General features: G+C 38.1%; 1 long non-coding RNA gene across 1 annotated transcript in view; it reads left to right on the forward strand.

The window, feature by feature from the left end:
- LOC144060573 (uncharacterized) overlaps positions 1 to 12,584 on the forward strand; it is a 51,446-nt gene extending 38,862 nt beyond the window's left edge. The window contains exon 3 of the long non-coding RNA XR_013295946.1: positions 12,454 to 12,584. This is a non-coding gene — a long non-coding RNA (uncharacterized LOC144060573). The remainder of the gene's footprint in view (positions 1 to 12,453) is intronic.
- The last annotated feature ends 862 nt before the right edge of the window (positions 12,585 to 13,446 follow it).

Genomic DNA, 13,446 nt, shown 5'->3' on the forward strand with positions numbered 1-13,446 from the left:
TCGTGGTGACCTCCGGAAAGCGCAGCCGGCCCAATAAGGACCACTTGAAATGATCGATTCTCACAATTCCAACCATTTTACATTTAACCGTTTTAGGTGCCCCGGGAGGGAAGCCTCATTTGGCCATCAAATATGCTTTTAAACACATTTCGCTTGAGGTCCGCTATTAGCCGGAGAAATGGTGTTGATGGGAGAATTTTGGGGAGGCTGGAAGGAAATATGTGTTTTAATAGTTTACATGCAAAATTTGACCAAATATATCCATGCAGATATTCTTTTTTGTTTTTATGAGAAATTTACTTTTTTCATTAAAAACAGCAAAACCGACAATGTTAATCCAACACTTGCAGAGTTTGTGAATTTTACACTTCAAAAGTGGTCCACACTAAATATATTTAAAACAACACTTTTGAAAGTGTTACATTTTTTTTACACAGAGACGGAGTTAAAACACTCTGATGGTAGTTTTAACACAACATTTAATTTTACACTAGTATGTAATGTTGACATTGGAATTTTAATTTGACTTTCCTTTCCTTTCTTTGGTCCTTCCTCGGGTCTCCTGACGGCCTCACGACTCTGGCTGGAAGTGTTCGGTTTAGGGAAGCGGTATGGGATTTTTTAAAATTTTTTATAGGTTTTAGGTGAACTAATGAATGCACGCACGCACATACACATATTCACCCACATACAAAAAAAATATATAAAAATACAAAAAATATATATATATTAAAAAAAAAATTTAAAAAGGAGAGCAATGATGATGACATGTCAAATCGGTAAAATTACCGAATGAACAATACGGAGCTCTCCAAAAAAAAAAAAAAAAATCACAGGGTAGCTAAGTTATTTAGTTTAATTTGACTTAGAGTTACATATTTAGTTAATATTAACACTTGTAGTGTTGATATAAGTAACTCATTTTCGAGTGTAGTGTAAAATCAACACTTACCAGTGTTGGCTATTGTTATATTTCAATTACAAACAAAACTGTTTTAACTCAATCTCAGTGTAAAACAGTAGTGTGGACCAATATCGACACTTTTGAAGTGTTACATTTAACTCTCTAGGTGTTGAATTAATGCCTTACCTCTCAATGTCTTGTTGTCTAACGCTCCTGTTGTGTTTCTCAGCAACGGCAGTATTACTCCAGGGAAAAATAAAATAAAATAAATAAAATAAATAAATACATTTTTTTTAAAAAAGTATTGCTCCTGGATGAATTTTAGACATATGTTGAATGAACCAAAGTAACAGAAGTCAACCAATTCCAGATGTCGTTATTAGCTCCATTGCATACAATTTGGTGCCTTCGCTCTCAAAGGATTGCTGATGAATCCTCCGGCTTCATTCATTTGTCAGCGACAGCCAAAGTGTTTCTGGGCCAATCTGGCCTGGAGAATGTTTTATTAGCTAAAGCGTCAGAAAGGAAGAAAAAAAAAAGAAAGAAAAGAATTGCCATTAGTAACTCAATAAAAAAAAAAATTAATGCATTACCGCTGAAGATCATGCGAAATAAATGAATATTTGAGAAAAAAAAAACGGGGCGTTTGGGAGTTAAGAAACCTGACAAATGTACTAAATTGTGAAAAGTAATCGCATGACTTCAATTGTTAACTCACAATGAATTAAATGTACAATAAAAAAAAAAAAATTCTAAATATCCATACTCGTGTTAACATAAAAGTGAAAAAAAAAAAAAAGCAAAACTACTGGTAATAGTTAGTGATACCGTAATTTCAAAAGAATTCATAAAATTGAATTAAAATTAAAAAGATGTGCTGTACTATAAAAAATGAGTGTGATATTGATTTGTGTCGAGGTCATTTTTGTGCCACTAGATGGCATAATTGCATTTGTAAGACATTGGTGGCAGCTCAGCGCATTTCTTTTCATGGTAAAATGATCTAATCTAATCTTTAACATGAAGTAACTTTTGAACACATTTTCAAACTTGTCAAATACAACCTGACTCGGGTCTCCATAAATATGTGCATTATTATTACATTTACATTACTGCTAAATTTGGCTGGACATGAATGGCACGTTGAACAAATGAGTGGCTTTAAAGGAACTTTCAATTAACTCCAAATGAACGCACTTCCGAGTTTCTGCTTAAAGTGGCGACGTACGCAGCCAGCGTGAGCGGAAACGAGGCCAACAAAGACTCCCTCGCTAATTATTTGCGACGACGACACAATGAGATCCGACTGCATCAGAGCGGGTGATTAATGACCACCGCAAAACTGCTAATGGTCCCATTAGTGCCTCGGTCAGCCGGGAGACGGCGGCAAAAAAGTTGCACCAAAAAAAACAAAGGTACGAGATAGAAGGGAGGGTTTGGTTGGCGGATTGAAAAGGAAGTCCGTGCAATGCATTATGGGATGTCCCGGTTGCCATGCAGCGCCAGACATTAATCAAAGCCCGGCGGCCTTCTTTGCCCCCCCGCAGCGCTGTGTCTCCCCCCCATCCTGCGCGAGAGATTCATTGGCATTCATTATCCATCGATTGTAGCTTTTTCTCGGTAATCGTCCGTCTCCAGTCATATCTGGGCCTCCGAGGAGATCATTATTTGGAGACGGGAGCAGAAGAGGGCCAAGGTGATGATCAACTGCAAAAACATCAGCTCATTCTTGCCCAAATAAATCATTTACCTTTACAGCTCGGCCCTTTTTAGAAGGCGCTAACGACGTTGGGGATCGATTTGGACGCCGGTGCGGGATCCAGCTTTTATTGGCGTTCTGTGGAGATGCGCTTCTCAAACTTGGGCTCGGGAATCCCATTCTAGGGAGACATACATTCATTTATTCATTTGGGTTGCGGGAAGTGCCAAGTTCTAGAATCGATTATTCTATTGATTACGCCATCAAATAAACAGATACATTTTTAATTTGCATTTGAGTGTATTACCAAAAAAAGCATTTATTCCCTGATTACTGTTTATAAACCAGTGATTGTTCTTTATTTCGCATTTCGTATTTGTATAGTGATTAAAAATACGGGCATTGATTGATTGTTTTTGAAGCTGATTATGTTACCGGTTCAGTCGTTGTTTTCCAAAGTAAAAACAGAAGTTAAGAAGATAAGATAATCAGTCTTCTTTCATGAAGGACTGCAGAAATCAAGGAATAATTACTGTTGAGAAATCACAGTATTTGGACCATTTTAAATAGAAATACAAAATAGCTCCAAACCATAACTCAATTATTAAAATAGTTGTGGATTCATTCGATTTGATTTCGATTTTTTTCTGTTTCCATTTGTTCAATCCGATATTGATTATGGAACAGCAGTTAAATAACATGGACATGATAACAAAAAAAAAAAACGTCACAAACATTCAATTCCAAATTAAGTTTTGCAGAGGCAGTAACTGCTTATATGATTTATTTATGAATGAGAATAACACGTTATAATCACTTAAGTGTTACGCAAACAACAGCATGGATGACATTTTAATGTTTTCATAATTCCAATTCAATAATCGTAAATATAGATTTAAAACATTCTGAATTGTCATAAAGTGCAATAAGTCAGCTCTTTCATATATGTAAGAAAATAGTTTTAAATTCACGTGAACGGTAAATTTCAAGAAAACCGTAAGATTAAAAAAAAAGGCCTTTAAAATTCTATTTTGTTGTTAAGTTATGGGAAAAAAGAGATATTAAAATAATTGATTCATGCTTTTATGAATTGATATAAAAGGAAAATGGGTTCGATATTGATTATTCAATTTTTTTCAACCCAGCCATATGGATTCATTTCATCATCGATTCATTTTGAGAGCGGCGGGTTTGCTGGAGCCTATCCCAGCCGCAAGACCCCCCTTGTGGATGATGTCATCGGCTGCGCTTGTCAAGTGGGTGATTGTGGAAAATGTGTCAGAAGCTTGCCAATCACTTCGCATCTGTCCAAATGATGTACCTGAGGCCAAATACAAAAAAAAAAGGACGTTTGGGACGCCCATGCGTGTCTTTTCAAAATGACCTTTTACAGCTAATAAGGAGTTTATGAAGGACCGTGGAACCGAGTGGTACGCTAGACAGAAAAAAAAAAAGTACCTCTGCTAAGGGAAGTAGCATAAATAATGAGAATGCTTCCATTTATCCACCCATAATAAAGTGATCATTCCAAAGTGGCTTCACTAAAAGATGCATTTTCACCTTATTATAGTAACTAGAAGGAAAACAGAGACAGATGTGAAACTAATATTAAAAGTTCCCCGCGAGTGTCGTGATGAAAGTTCCCGTGTCAACATTAACTAGCGTCACTCAAGGATAATGTCTTTTTACATCGCGCAGGACACCCGACACACAATCAAATTAATGATTCCGCTATCGGATGCATAATTGAATTGCGCGGCGTTCGAGGTGCGAGAACAGCCCAAGCCAGCTGCAGTCCAAATAAGCGTGACAATGTGGGAGACGCCTTTTTTTTTTCTTTTTACTGTGGCTTTGTGGGAAAATGAGGCAAGGATGATTCATTTGTAAATGAGGACGAGTTGTCACTGATATATTGCGAGGTGCACTTGCGGGAAATAAATGAGGTTAATAAAGATGTACCGTCGATATATTTACGTTGGGAATTGTTGCGCTTTTATTGATTCTGTAGATTCAACCCTGATGAACTCGCTTTCATGGAAGCATTTTTCATTGAATTAACCAAGACTCACAATTACAAAACGCTTGATCAAGATATGCAATTAGTCCTCCCTGCCTTAACTTTGGGCCAATGAGAAGCTCTGTTGTGACCGTGATGATGTCATCGTACACAAATCTTCACATTCCTGCATCCAAATGCGCCAGGGAGGGGAGAAATTTTTTGCTTTTATTAGAAATACTTTTTATTTCACAATATAAAACAACAAATCTAAATCACGGGACAAGGATCCTTCACAATAACATGCAGAAAATCGAAAGCAGACGGGCCACCACCGGCCGGTGTGCAGTTAAAGAAGTAAGTTAAACTTATTGTGAATGAATGGCAGACCCAAAAATCGTAATTAAATCAAATTGTGAGACAGTCAAAGATTCCCACCCCTAGAAATGCTGTAGTTGTAAATATAGGTTCATTATTATTATTATTATTATTATTATCTGTAAACTAGGGGTGTGTGAATTGCCTAGTACCTGGCGATTCGATTCGAATCACGATTCATAGGTCACGATTCGATTCGATTAAACCCGATACGAATCTAAATATTGATTATTGCGATTTTATTTTATTTTTTACTCAAAATTAGAAAATACAAATCAGTAAACTTGTACATGTACACTATAAGATTTGTATGAAAATGTATTTATTTATCTGGAACTTCAGGCTTATAACTGAGCCACTGCTGTTAACAAACAGGTTGCAGTCTGTTTGAACAGCACTGAAATAAAATATTAAGGCTTAATGTTCCATTAATATAACATTCTTCCATGCTTAATGTGTAAGTCTTAACCCTAAGTAAGACGTTTTGATGAATATTCCCATAAAAAAATTATGTTTCAAAATCGATTCGGTTGCATATTGAATCGATTCGAGAATTGCGCGCTGTAATATCGCGATATTGCCGAATCGATTTTTTCTAACACCTCTACAGTAAACACAACGTTGTGTCAGATTTTAACGCCCAAAAAATCCAAATTGAGCATGAAGACCTGCAGTGTCAACCTAACCTTGTATGACATCGTGAGAATCTGGCGGCGTTGTGCGTTTCAGGCAAACGAGGCAAGTGTGGCCGCCGGGGACGTCGAATAAACGTGGCCCTTACGGCACGTTTTTCATTTGACACCAGATCCGAACTTGAACCAAGCTGGTCTCCAGAGGCCGTTGTTGGCTTTTTGGCTCGCTCGCTCTCTCTCAGCCTCGCTCCCTCTGACGGATATTTACACAATGCAGCCCCCGTCTCACATTTCATTATCATTTTTCTTGCCACCAGCCCTCCCACCAACTCCATTATAGTGACTGCAATTGTCCAAAATTCGCACATGGAACAGGAACAGGAGCGAGTCGGACGCATGAATTAAACATCGATGTTGAGTCACTGGCTAAACGCTGCATTTTTTTGGTTGTTGTCCGTAGTTACAGGACATCGTTTGAATGATTGTGAAGCGTGACAAACAAAATGACATAAACCAATGCCAAAATGATAGCTGGTTTTTATCAAAGCCTTTTCTATAATTCCACGCTCAAGGACGATGCAGCAGCGCAATGATGTTAAAAAAAAAAAAAAAACAACGAAGAGGAAGTAGCCTGGTGCATTTTCCGCTTGTTTTTATGTTTATGTTACGTTGCTCGATATTATGTCACCTTCTTAACACAACGTCCTTGCTTTGCTGATAATAAGCAGGAGGAGAGAAGCAGCTCAAAGGTTCCATCGGATTGTAAAGGCACAGTTGGATCTTGGGGGAATTCAGGCTTGTCCACGTAGACCACTTCAAGGCTGAGCAGCGGTTCTTATTTATTTATTTATTTATTTATGTATTTAATTATTTACCACATCACAGTACGTCATGCGTCTTGATGTGGCTTGATGTGTCCTGATGTGTCTTGAGTCCCACAGCTCAGCACACTGGGACGCAACACTTAATTATTGATTCCTCCATTTCCTTCCTCGCCGTAGCAATCTCTGACAGTCGTCACTCGCAAATCACTCGATACGTTGACATGCCATCACAAGGCTCTGCTCCAGAATTCAACAGGTTACAATTTGGGCGCCACCTGTGTCGGCAGGGGATGCCGCGGTATACGCGGCGCCATATGAATGAATGAATTTTATTTCTCAAACACACACATATATATAAAAAAACAAAAAAAATTATATATATACTCAAAGATATTAAAAATCATGTAAAACATAAAAATATAACCTATACACAGGAGAAGTATAGACTTTTTTTTACCTCCTACCCGTATATAAAGCGATGAATTTATATATATATTTTTTCTTAAACCACCTCATCATACGCAATAAATGGGTCATTTGACGACTAAAGAGCTTTTGTAATAATGTGATGAAGGTCAAGTCGATTAATCAATGACATAATTTTTTTTTGGGGTGGGGGGGGTCGATCATTCCTTGCTGGTAAGAATATTTCAAGACTGGTGACAATCGGAATAGCCGTAGCTAGCAAGGCTAACCACTATGTAACGATCATCTGCCAGATTGTATCGGGTTCGCCTGCTGATGACGTCACACTACAGGATTGGCTGGAAATTATCCGTTTACAATTGTTCAATAAAGACATATGGGGGGAAAAATCTGTTTGACGTCAAAACATTGGAAAGAAAATATTAAAGATGTCATTTAAATAACAAACTGTATGGACTGAAATTGTAAAACCGTAAGAATATAAAAAGCACGATACTTTAAGATTGAAGAAATAATCAAATAGATTGAAGCGCCTTCGACCTTCGAGCTGGTTTCTTATTTTAGCAGTTCACAAATCACGATACATCACAAAATCATCTTTATGATAAAAGGAACACATTAGCAATCAAAACTGACAATATTTGTCACATCTCAGCCATTTAATTTGTGCATTTATCATTTATTCAATCTATTTTCGATCGATCTGGCAGCCCGATCACATCTGGTACCGACACTGGATATTTCGCTGTGCCATGTAGTGTTACAGTCGGACAAAAACAGCCGTCAAGTGAGTTGAAAATCCTCTGTAAACCGACCTTTTGGAAGATAAAATGCCAAAAACATGGACAACTCTAGTTCTGGGGAATATAGATTAGATTACATTAAGTAGGTAGATAGCTAGCTACTAGCTAGCTAGCTTCGTTGCTAGCTAGCTAGGTAGGTCGCAAGCTAGCTAGGTCCATAGTTAGGTAGGAAGACAGTTTATTCACCCTGTGAGGGAAATTGTATCAGCCTTATGATTCTCTAACAAAAAAGATTTAACAACTCCCACTCTAAATCCAGACAAAGTGTGTCAATATGTGTTCTTCTTTTGCATTTCGATATCTGTACGGGAATGCCGCCCGTTGGGTGCTAATTTATTGGCAGAAAGCCATTTGCGGTTATAAAGCGTTGCGGCGAATGGCATTCCGCAATAAAAGCATCGCAACGTTAGCCGGGGATAATCAATTTTGCAGTAATTTAATACATTCATAGGCGGCAAATGATGAAATATTGTGGCGGCAGGACGAGCAAAGCGCATTACACGGGCCCTGGGTGGCCATTTGTTGCCTAATGAAGCCATTAACCTCACACCACCAAATCTTATACTGGCAAAAATAATGGCTCCATTAGTGGAAGGAATTGGATTGTAGTGTGTTTGTGTTAGCAAGAGCGCGGAACACATGTTAATATGGATGTTGATGGCGTAATGCCGACATCCTCCACAAACAAATGTACTTTTCCATTGAAAACGAGACACAAATGATCATATTTTGCGTGTGTTTAGGACTCATATTGTGTTTGTAAGGAATCAATACCACACTCACAATTACTCATCGTGTTTGAATATAATGATCAATATTATGGAGTTTCAGTTTGTCATCCAAGTTTGTCGTCACGGAAATAACTGTCTGAGATTTGTTGGTTTGTTTTGGCAGACATTTTGCCCAGAGAAGTGGCTATGAAGAACTATTTTCCTTTGTGGTCCACAAAATGGATGGCTGATTGGATGTTAAAATTATTACGATTCCACTCCCTGTTAAATGTCATTATTCAACCCTAGACAGGCCTCTGGTTTTCATGTCGGTTAGCAGAGATGGGCATTCCATCAATATCGGTTTGTCAATGACGGACGCACATTTTGTTGACGATTAACAACTGACAAGGAACTTTGCCGAAAGTGGGTTTTTGTTCGTCAATGTAATCATCATCAATACCAGGGTAGGTCGGATCTGGGCATTCCGTCATTCACAAGTGACGGACGTAATGACTGATTGCCCGCTTCAAATGATGGAAACACACATTTGGCTGAGGAATAAAGAATGGCAAATTGCAAAATATTGACGGATTGACAATGACGGAAGTGTGTCCCGACTAGATGTGTCAGGTCATTCCAAATTTTAATCGCAATTAATTGCATGACTTCAATAGTTAACTCACGATTAATCTCAAAATTTATATCTGTTCTAAATGCACAATAGAATATTTTTTTCAAAGTTTTTAGTTTTTACTCTTGTTAACATAAAAGTGGAACAAAATGTTAAACTAATAGAAATATGGTTGCATCTTTTAGTCAGTGATGCCGTAATTAGTAAAAAATAAATAAAAATAAAATAAAAAACACTGTACTGTAAAAATGAGTGTGATATTGATTTGTGTTGAGGTCATATTTCTGCCACTAGATGGCATAAAATCTGTAAGACGATGGTGACAGCTCAGTGCATTTTTTATTTTCAAGAGCTATCTAATCTTTAACATGAAATAACTCGTCAAATTTTGTACATTTTTAAAATTGTAATTCTGTATACCAACTTGATCCCAGTCTCCGCAACTATATGCATTATTATTCAATGTATTGCAGCTACATTTTGATGATGTCATGTCTGCTGCGTTGCGACTGGAATTCCCCCAGCACACGGGCCGGTCATTAATTGTGATTTACAAAAATGAGTGCCGTTAAAAGAACTTTAAATGAACTGAAAATTGACGCACTCATTTTGACACCCCAAGTCCCGACTGTAGATGATTGACGAGTGACGGACGCTCAAAATTCATTGACACGCCCACCTCTGTTGGTCACGCCTCCAACTGTAAAAAAAAAAACTGGAAAATAAAAGATCACATGCTGGAGCTTTTGTCCTCTTAAAAAATAATGGACTTTAAATCTAGTGTTCCAAGACTTTTGGAAGGGCAAGTGTATATGTGCAAACACATAAAATCAGTGTTAATGTTTTTTCCCGGAGTGTTTCAAGAGGTCCTTCAATCATGTCGGCAGGACAAGGAGCCTTGGGAAGGCCCTATAATAAAAGTTTATGATTTGAACGTGCATCTCCACTACTGCCTTCGCAACCACATTTCCCCGGCAAGCAACTTCATTAAAGGATGGATCTCGGCGCGAAACCAACTTGGAAGTCATCCATCTCGTACCCTAACTGCTCACCCTTGACTTTATTCAGTGTCGTGTCCCTTTTTATTTAGATTAACGGTAATGTTTACTATTCAATACAAAAATTTATTTTACTCTTAAAAAAAAAATGAAAGGGGACAGAAAGAAGTAAAAACTAGACTAGAGTAATAGAAAAGCACTCATTCAACTCAGGACTGTGGTAAAAAAAATAAAAAAGCAGAAAGTCTTTTATTTTCTTATTTATTTATTTTCACTGTTCATTCGTGTATATACAATACATGTTTTGATTACTTGGCACAACAGATTTTTTTTTTTTTTTTAATTCAAATAATGCAGACATGCTGTTAATCCGACTTCACTTCTGAATCCTCTCAGCTGCGTATGTCCGCAATGATGAAGTGTTTTTTTTTGTTCTTATTTAAATTGCAAACTCAAAGCACTTCCTTCTTTGCCACCACTGTTCGTTGCCATGACAATTTACAGTTAATGGCCCTTTTAGTTAAGACATGTGCCAGCCAGGTCTGTTTTACACTCTTGTGATGTTTACGGGGGGGATGGAATGAACTTTTACGGCGTTGTGCAATAGCCTCTTATCTTTTGTTGCCGCCAGAAATTAAGGTTGCAGCGTCGGACGGCGAGAATGAAATATTTAGCCAGCTTGGTCTTGTTGTATTCCGTGTTGCATGATTTATTCATTCACACGGCCCGAAATGGTTCCATGACTTACAATCCGCACAGAAGGCAGCGAGCCCCTGAAGGCCCAAAGCAAGTGGGTTAGCGCGGCGCTATCTTTCTGCCGTGCTCTATTCACCAGAGACACGCTCAAGCTATTCTTTGCCAAACTTTGTTTGTATATATAATAAATAAAGTACATCTCTATCAGGGACTCTCATTTATCAAACTCGAGCCACATGTTTGTTTCCTTATTCTTTCACATGACTAATAAAGCGGGGACAGTCCGATATGATCTAACAATTCATTACGCAGCATAAAAACAACCATTTATTTAAGACACAGTCTGAAAGTATTTTTTTTTTCACACTGTGGACTTCACCTGAATTCCATTCACTTTTCTGTGCGTCATTTTTAATCAAAAATAATAATTTACAACAGCAAAAGAACAGACCCTCGAACCCATCCCAAATCCTCCAAATGATCATCAAAATTTGACACCGTGCTTCACCTACATGCGATGGCATGGAGAGAGAGAAATTGAATTTGGCATGTTAGGATGCTTGTTTTTCCGAATGGGATTCCATCCATCCATTCATTTGGACAAATTCCATGAAGAATGGAAAGAGCTCATCTGCTCCATTAAATGTTGACCGTATGCATTTTAAAGCTGGGGTAGAGAAGAATTCAGCCTTGGAATTGATTCCAAATTGCTGCTTTCAAAGCAAAATGGCTGACTTCCTGTTCAATTTTGGGCACGGGTCCTTGAGCCTTTTTCATATCTCCCGTTATGGAGACGCGTTCACCCAATTTTCTGTCCATCTGTGCTTGCACGGATGGACTTTCTCATGCAAAAGACATGCATGGTTTTCATTAAAGACTCATTAAAAATGTTCATTAACTCTTTGACTGCCAAAAACGTTAAATAACGTTTAGTAAAATCCTAGGGAGTAGTGCCAAAGACGTTAAAAGACGTTTGTTTCAAAACAGAGGTGAAACTAACCATTTTCTATTGTTGATTACTGAAAAACGGAATAAGGTAGAAACAAACTTTTTTTTTCTGATGAAAGATGAGAGTCCAATCATTCATTTGGTAGTATGTGTGTTTCCATAGTCCAAACACATAATCGTCTGTGGACCTTGAAAGATCAGTCAAAATGCTTAAATCGGCTGGCACCCACGGCATCCCTTTTCTGAAAAAGTCTGGCAGTCAAAGAGTTAAAGACCTTAAATCAGCGTTGGGCAACTGGCCGCGTAGCCACGACCACGTTCTGTGAGCGGCCCCTTGAATCGTAATTAAAATGTCATTTTTTTTAAAACTTTATTCATTTATTTGTTTGAATCCCAGAAGTAGAATCTATATTCAAAAAATGTTGGTAAACAAAATCTGCGAATATGCAAATTTGTGGGCACCGAACTATGCATATGCATCGACTGTAATTTTAAGTTGTAGGTATAAATGTGAGTGTGAACAGTTGTTTGTTTCCATGTGATTGGCCGACGAGCAGTCTTGCCCAAAGTCAGGTAGTGTCGGTTAGCCAAAACTAGTCAAGGTAACACGAAACCTTATTATATTTCAAAAGAAAAACTGATTGATTGAATAATAGAAAATGGATGCCTTATTTGATGGTTTTATATGCTGCTGCATAAAAGCAAGAACTTGGGGGGGGGGGGGGGTACTCACTATACACTCAGCAATTCCATGTGAATAGGCTTTGACTGTTATCTAACTTTAAGTCTCTTGTGTTTTGTATAGCCAGGGGGCGCAAACAGCAACTGATGTACTCGCTCACAAAGTGGAGCTGAAGATACCACTGGCATGCTCTTACGGGGGACCTTTTTTTTTTTTGCACGAGAAGCACTTGAACTTTTGAATGAAAGCTCCCCCCCCCACCCACCCCCGTCACCGTGCGCCGTCAACTTAGTTCTAATGAAACTCAAACCCGACTCTCTAAATGTCATCCTACATCAGAAGATACTCTGAAGCACAGTGTCGTGCTTGAGGACTTTTTCTTTCCTTTTTCCACTTCTTCTCATTGCGACAAAGCAAACTCGCCTGAGGCGTAAGCCATATAAGCTGCTGTTCTGGGCCATTATGCAAATCTCATTGTTTTTATTACTCCTTTGGACCCTGTGCGCCGTTGTGAAATGTTTTGCATTGAACACATAAGGACTGTTTTCTTCATGATAATTGTATAATTGGGCAAAAAACTTGGATTTTATTGATCCAAAAATGCCGTTTCATTATTACTGTATGAAAATGTTCTGCAATCATATGCTACTGTTTTAGCGCATGCTTAAATGGTTAAAAATTTAACCATTCTACTTCCAATGTATCATGATGGCTGCAACAAGACAGATGGACGACGTAGACCCTTTTGTGTGTGGATGCGGAAGTATGTACAGTGTCTGGAATTTCGCTCACAATGGCTGCACTTCAAACCGAAATGGCGGACATCTGTTCATTTTCAGACATAGACCCTTAAAACTTTTTTGTACGTCCTGTGCAACTGTGCACTAATGAGAAAACACTCGCTGCATACATTTTTACCAAGCTTGCAAAGATTGGTGAATTTCCAAAGATGGTTCTTAACACTCGACCTGTGGTTTAGGCAATTAACTCGGCTGCATCATGTATTGCGGGACTAAGTCAAACCCCTTACAGTAGTTCATCTGTATTATCCAGTGTCTGCTGGGATCAAACTTGAAACACTAATTTAAAAAAAGAAGATGACTCCTCTACGCACAC

The sequence above is a fragment of the Vanacampus margaritifer genome, chromosome 11 (assembly GCF_051991255.1).
Source record: "Vanacampus margaritifer isolate UIUO_Vmar chromosome 11, RoL_Vmar_1.0, whole genome shotgun sequence".
Lineage (NCBI taxonomy): Eukaryota > Metazoa > Chordata > Actinopteri > Syngnathiformes > Syngnathidae > Vanacampus > Vanacampus margaritifer.